Source organism: Marmota marmota, unplaced genomic scaffold, assembly GCF_001458135.2.
Source record: "Marmota marmota marmota unplaced genomic scaffold, marMar, whole genome shotgun sequence".
In the NCBI taxonomy this organism is placed as follows: Eukaryota; Metazoa; Chordata; class Mammalia; order Rodentia; family Sciuridae; genus Marmota; species Marmota marmota.
This window is the reverse complement of record NW_025999862.1, coordinates 6130412-6138025: the sequence shown is the minus strand read 5'-3', so window position 1 is coordinate 6138025 and position 7614 is coordinate 6130412. Positions and strand designations below refer to the sequence as shown.

At 35.4% G+C, this 7614-nt stretch overlaps 1 protein-coding gene and 1 pseudogene across 5 annotated transcripts in view; one reads left to right on the top strand and one right to left on the bottom strand.

The window, feature by feature from the left end:
- Nucleotides 1-7614, bottom strand: part of Ctnna3 (catenin alpha 3) — a 1666222-nt gene that overhangs the window by 566915 nt on the left and 1091693 nt on the right. The gene's annotated exons all lie outside the window — the stretch shown is intronic.
- On the top strand, nt 3987-6301 carry LOC107154763 (annotated as a pseudogene).

Sequence of the window (7614 nt, the reverse complement as noted above, 5' to 3'; positions counted from 1 at the left end):
TAGCTCCTTTTATGAACATATTGATAAGCAGCATATATTAATATACAAATTTCAAAAACGTAAATAACAGATTTATTTTTCAATTTAATATTTTGTGTTTAGAGTAACCAATTTAGATTTTAAAAAAAAATCACAGACAGCTGGTCAAAGATATGAGCCTGAAGGAGACATGTTCGGGTAATCAGGATATAAAAGGGCTGCACTGTGTTTTTAAGGTAAACTACAAAATAAACTGTTTACACTCCAAGGAATAAAGCAAAAATAATTGCCTACCTTGAACAACCAATGAAAAAAAAAAAAAAAAAGATCAGCCTGGCAACCTACTGAGACCCTGCCTTAACATAAATATTAACAAAGAAGGATGACTGACACAGCTCAGGCGTACAACCCTTGAGCATGCATGAGGATCTGGATATGACCACCCCCCTCAAAAAAAAAAAAGTAATGCAGAGATAAATGCCAAGATTAAGGTTATATGGAAATTGAAAAGCCTGAGTTGGGTCTAGGCAGGACCTTATGAACAAAGGAAGAGCTATATTTCAAGTTGGAATCTATGAATGAATAAGCCTGTGTTTACCTTTTATAGATCTTTCAAAACTATATGAAATCAGATATTATTCACTCACTGGCTTTTAAATTCTATAACAGATGGTTTTCATATATAGATTTTTCCAACTGATTATTTTCCTTAATTTTACTTGGGTCTTTTCTACATCCTGTCTTTAAAACCAAAGTATGGAAATCAGACAGCTATGGGATATTTATAACACTTGCTAAACTTTTCTGGGATTTTTCTTCTCATAAAAGCCACTAATATTAACAAATATTTTTAACTAATTTGCACTAATATAATGATTGCAATGTAGAATCTTCTGTGATGCTTAGTTCCTCTCCCATACAAATCTCATTATTATATAGATGTGGTTTCAATTATTTTTTCTTGAATCTATAGTACTTCCATCTGAACTATGGTTTTATTGTAGCTATCTGAAAATATTCAATGGAAAATTTTAGAAATAAACAATTCATGATCTTGCATTATGAGTAGCATGATATCTCACACAGTCCACTCTATTCCACAAAGAACATGATTATCCCTTTGTCTAGTGTTTCCACATTGTATATAGTATCACCCAGTATTCACTTAAGTAGGCCTGTGGTTATCAGATTGACTGTCAACAGTATTGCAGTTATTATGTTCAAGTAATTCTTACTTAATGATGAGCCCAACCTAAAAGAGTAGTTATGATGCTGGCAAGTTTATTACAGTATTATTTCATAATTTATCTATATTATTATTAGTTATTATTGCCAATCTCTAACTGCATCTAACTGATAAATTAAACTTTATTTCAGTATGGATGTATAGGAAAAAAACACAGTTTACATAGAGTTTGGTATTATTACAGTTTGGTAATATCACAGATCCATTAGGGGTCTTGGAACATATTCCCTGAAGATAGAAGGGGAACTATTGTACATTGTATTTATAACAAAAGAATCTGATTTACACTTGTACTCAATATCCCAAAGCTCTAACTATTTCCTCAAATTTAATCATATCAACTTGGCATCTCCTTGGTGCTTTCATTCTGTACTTCCTTTTTGGATCATGTACAAAAATATCAATGTATTAAAATTTCAATAATGTATTTTTCTATAAAATAAAGTGTTAATTTGAACTTGAATTTATTACGTACATCTGAGATACTTTCATATATTATTAAAATGTATCTCTCATACACTCTCTTATTAACCCATTAAAGGATCATAATATTATTTTAAAATGTTCTCTGCAAATCATCAGGTTTTCCTCCAAAACTTGTTTTCTTAAATACTGTGTGATGCCACTTGAAAGTGGTCTTGATATTCTACAAAGTGAAGTAGCTTTTTTTTTTTAATGGATGAAGTAAGTGTTAGGTTGTGAAATGTGTTCATACCTGAAACGTGTTCTCTTTGTTCATCCCCTTGATACACAGTAGATTCTAACTCTAACTTAACAACATTTAATACATTCATATGATCAAAGGACTGTTAACAACACATTTTGAAGCTCTTATATCTATCTATGAAAAGCATTTTGCAATGAATAAAAAGTTAAAATGAACAGGGTCTTTAAAGTAGAACTTTTACTTTTAGAAATGCATTCTAATGCAATAGCCAAATGCACATATTTAAATTTAACATAAAGGGACCATGGTATTGTTTAATAAACACTGTATACAGAACAAGGCCAAATGGAGATTCATTAACTAAATGATAATGCAGTTCTCTACTGAAATACTTTATAGTCATGAAAATTAAATAGAATAATAATATTTAACAACATAGAAAGTGATTTTAGATATATGAAATGTAAAGTAAGGATGGCATACAAGAGGAAGGGAATACTCTTTAGCTGCTCTTCAGTATGAGATTTAAGCATCAGAATATTGCTTCTCAGTGAGGTAGGTGACTGAGGTAATACAATAAAATTCAACATTGGACAGCAAAATAATCATAGAGACAGAAATTCAAAAGCTTTGAACATAGAACAAGATATGTTAAGAGATGTGCTAACTTCACTGGCTTCAGTGTGGCAGCACCAACAGTCCACTGCAGAGGAGAAGGATAACAAAGGCAGAAAGAGGAAAACACTGCAAATCAAGTTGTTTTGGAGAACCTGTGAAATAGAGAGAGGAGCTAATCTTACCTGACCCAGAGACAGTGGGGCAGGGTGATGATTTAAAGGTGATCAGAATCTCTCTGCTATTGAGCACAGAGTCACAGCAGGAAGCATCTACCAGTGACCATGTGGCAGCTTGCACAGTTCAAAAAGGGTGTTGTTAGCCCATCTCAGCAGTTATCTGTTATGGGGCTCAAAGTGTCCCTGGGCTAATGCAACTGAAACAGGTACAGAAAGGGTTGTGCCTAGAGTGATCCAGGCAAGCAATGCCAAGGGGAAAGATGTTGAGTGCCCTTTGTTACTGGCAGCCCATGCAAACAGCTAGGAGGAGGCCAGAAATTGGTGACAGTCACATCAGCACTCCGGGTCTGATCCTGGGAAATACATATCCATGATGGTGAAATATATGAGACCTATGGAAGATCAGATCCTACACTCCAACAGTACAATTATCAGGAAGTCTCTGAAACTCAGGTGTACACAGATATCATATCTGCCCAGCAACAGAGTGCATAGATCTAATTTCAAATACCTTCCAATAAAGTGCAAAAGGACAGCCAGAAGTAAGCACCAGCAACTTGAGATCTCTGTATTAGCCCTACTGTGGGAGTTCATGGACCTAATCTATCTAGACAAAACTCCAGTTGTCAGTACTTTCCAGCCTAACCTTGAGATGGACAGCTGAGAGCTACTATAACCAGCTTTGGTTCCAGTTTTTAAGTGTGCACAGCCCAAAAAGAAATGTAAAGAATGGCACAAGAACATAAGAATGAACATCCATCCTTGCCAACAGTTCTGACCACCTCAGGGGAAACAGACCCTCTCTTTTTCATTAAGAATTTTCTCTCTCTTTTTCTTTTTTCCTTTTCTTTTTTCTTGTTCCATTTTCTCTCTCTCTGAGTGTGTGTGTGTGTGTGTGTGTGTGTGTGTGTGTGTGGTGTTCTCATGCTCTGATAGGGTGGAGAATATGTATGTTTGTGTGTGTGTATAATATATAAATTAATATATGTACATTATTTTTCTTTCATCTTAGTTGCTTTTTTTCTTTACCTGTTTGTTATTTAGGCTTGTTTTGACTTTGGAGAAGTAATGTTTTATTTAGGTTTGTTTTGGTCTGAGTTTTTATTTGTTTGTTCTTACCTTTGCTTTTATTCCTCTTACTACTTCTTCACTTTCTTCCCCCTCTCATAGCCAAATTTTGCTCTTCCCTTTTCCTCTACTCCTTTACTTACTTATTTTTTAATATGGTTATTTTTATTCTCCTTCTTTATAGATGTCACCTGCTACTCCTTTCCTACTTCTTCTCTGTTCACTTTTTAATATCAAAAGTTTCCTTACCTTTGTATCTCATTTCTCTTCACTTAACTATAATTTCACTCTGTTAGAACTTTTTACGTTTATATAATTCCTACCCCCTGCCATCATTATTGTTATGGTTATTAATACTTTGGATGCTATAGTTGACACCTGCTGTTTAATGTTAGATTTAAAACACAGCTATTTATTGTTGGTACTGATACTAAATGTTGACCCCACCATTCCTCTTCATGTGGCAATTAGTGTTACAGATGCTATAGTAGGCACTAGACATTTATTTTTAGGCTGCATATTGGTTATATTCATTATTGCAATTCCTTGCTCCCCTTTTTCTTAGAAGGTCTGGGAAGTTATTGAGACAATATAAGTTCACAGGATAGAGCTATATTCACAATTCTACCAAGTGACAATAAACCTCATTCCAAGCATGAACTAGTTCAAGTTCCAACAATACTTCAACACAAAGAATAGAGAACAACTTCAAAACAATGATGGGACCCGAGGAGAAACCTCTAGAGGGGAAACTTGGGTCCTACTCCTAGAATCTACTCACACAGAGAAGTTCTAATAACAAAGATGATAAGTACACACAAAAGACAAATGCATAAAAGAGGAAGAAGAATCCATCTTTATCAGATGTGCAAGTCCACAACCTCAGAAAACATGAAGAAACAGGTAAAGAAGCCTCCTCCCCAAATTTACAATCCCTCAACAAAGTAACTCACAGATATTGAAGTGGATGAAAATCCTGGAAAGATATAAAATTATTATAAAAAGTTTATTATTATATTAAATAATATAATAATTATTATATTATTAAAAAGTTTATTATTGAATTATTAAAAATTTTCTGAGCTCAGCCAGAGTCCTGCCGTCTCCTGGTCCTGCCAGGCTCCATCTTTCCCTGGAGTTGGTTGGGCTCTGACACTGCTACTGGTCAGAATATCATACCCAGGCTATCCCTGCACAGACTACCCACCTTTCTCTGCATATCCGCCTGTAGGTCAGGAGTCATCTTTCCCCCCTCCAGGTCAGTATGTTTATCCTAGTGGCTTTCTTCCAATGGGAGGAGGTGCCTACCCACCAGCACCAAGTGGTGGCTACCTAGGAGCTGAAGGCTACCCTGCATCTGGAGGTCATCCAGCCCCTGGAGGCTATCCTGGTGCCCCACAGCCAGGGGGAGCTCCATCCTATCCTTGAGTTCCTCCATGCCAAGGATATGGAGCCTCACCCAGGCGATTGGGTTTTTCTGGGTATCCACAGCCACCTTCACAAACTTAAGATGGTGGTCCAGCCCAAGTCCCAGGATCTGGTGGCTCTCCTGGAAGACAGATGTCTTCTCAGTATCTTGGAGGAAAAGCTCCCTACCCTAGTAAGCCTGCAGCAATGACTCAAGGGACCCTCCAACCAGCTGCCATCTTCGATACTATGAAAAATGCAGAAATTCTCCGTAAAGCAATGAAGGGATTTGGGACAGATGAGTAGGCAATTGTTAATGTTGTGTCCAGTCATTCCAATGATCAGAGGCAAAACATTAGAGCAGCTTTTAAAACCATGTATGGCAAGGATTTAATCAAAGATCTCAAGTCAAACTTGAGTAGAAATGTGGAAGAACTGATTATTTTCCTGTTCCTGCCTCCTACACATTATGATGCCTGGAGTTTATGGAATGCAATGTAGGGAGCAGAAACTCAGGAACATGTATTGATACAGATTTTGTACACAAGAACAAGAAATCCAAGAAACTGTCATGTGTTATCAATCAGAATTTGGAAGAGACCTTGAAAAGGACATTAGGTCAAATATGTCTGAACAGTTGCTTGTATCCATGTGTCAGGGAAATTGTGATGAGAATCAGAGTGCAAACCACCAAATGGCTCAAGAAGATGTCAGTGTCTCTATAAAGCTGGTCAGGGGAGACTAGGGACAGATGGATCTTGCTTTAACATGATCCTTGTCACAAGAAGCTTTCCTCAGCTGAAAGCTACCATGGAGGCTTATTCCAGGATTTCTTATCAAGATTTGTTAAGCAGTGTAGGCCTGGAGTTTTCTGGATATGTTGAAAGTAGTTTGAAGACCATCTTGAAATGTACCCCGAACTGTCCTGCCTTCTTTGCTGAGTGGCTGTGTTATTCCATGAAAGGTACAGGCTCAGACAACTCCACTCTGGTCAGGATTGTGATCTCTCAAATTGAGATTGAATTTGTACCAATAAAACAGATGTTCAATCAGATGTATCAGAAGCCCTTGGGCACAATGATTGGGAGTGACACAATTAGAGATTACTGAAAGCTGCTTCTGGCCATTGTGGGTCAGTAGAAGAGTTTGTTTTTGTTTTGCTTTGTTTTTTAAGGAATGAAACTATTCATAGCTTATCCTTTAGAACAAAGACTGAACCCAACAGCTACCATTTAACCAAAACAGTTTTTACCAAGAACTGTCAGGGTAATGTTCTCGGTTTGCACATGTCATTGTTGCCTTAAATATAATGTTATTTTTTTTCCCTCTGTGTGTAAAGTAAAACCATATTGCAATGATGTAGTAATTTTTCAATATTTGTAAAGCTTCATTCTCACTGCTTTTATTCTAATCAGGACTTCAAATTGAATAAAAATCACAGCAATATTTAAATTGTGTAAAAAAATGTTTACTGATCTAAAAGAAGATCTAAGGAATTAGTTAAGAGAGCAAATGGTGAAAGATCACTTCAAAAAAGAAATAGAAATGCTAAAATTAAATCAACCAGAACTACTAGAAATAAAAGGCACAATACATCAAATTAAAATTTCAATTGAAAGTATCACCAACAGATTGGATTATGTGGAGAGTAGAATTTCAGAGCTGGGGTTGTGGCTCAGTGGTAGAGTGCTCACCTAGCATGCATGAGGTACTGAGGTAATCCTCAGCACCACATAAAAATAAAATCAAGATACTGTATCAAAACTAAAAAAATACATATTTTTTTTAAAAAAACATTAAATAAAAAAAGAAAGAAAGTAGAATTTCAGGCCTCAAATACAGAAATTCAGGCCTTGTATTCATATAAAAACTTGAATACTCAGTGTGCAATACTGGAAAAAAAATGAAAGACCATTATTAAATTATACAAGAACTCTGGAACAGCATCAAAGAGAACAAATTTGAGCTACATGGGATAGAAGAGAGCAGAGGTACAGGCTAAATGGATTAAGAATCTTTTCAGTGAAATACTAGCAGAAAATAACATTATAAAGGAGGTAGACATTTACATACAGGATGTATATCGAAAAACAAATAGATAAGATCTAAAAAGAACTTCTCCAAGACATATCACAATCAAAATGCTTAACATAGAAAGTAAGTCAAGAATATTAAAAACTGCAAGAAAAAAAACCTGGTCACATGTAGAGGTAAACAAGGCTCACTTATGACTTCTCAAATCAGACACTAAAATCAAGGAGAGACTGAAATGAAATATTCTAGGCTATGAAAAAAAAAAAAAATTCCAAACAAGATTGCTATCTCCAGCAATGGTATCTTTCAGAATCAAAGAAAAAATAAAATTTTCATGATAAGTATAATTAAAAGAATTCATGACCACTAAGCCAGCACTATCAAAAAAAAAAAAAAAAAAAAAAAAAAAAAAAAAAAAA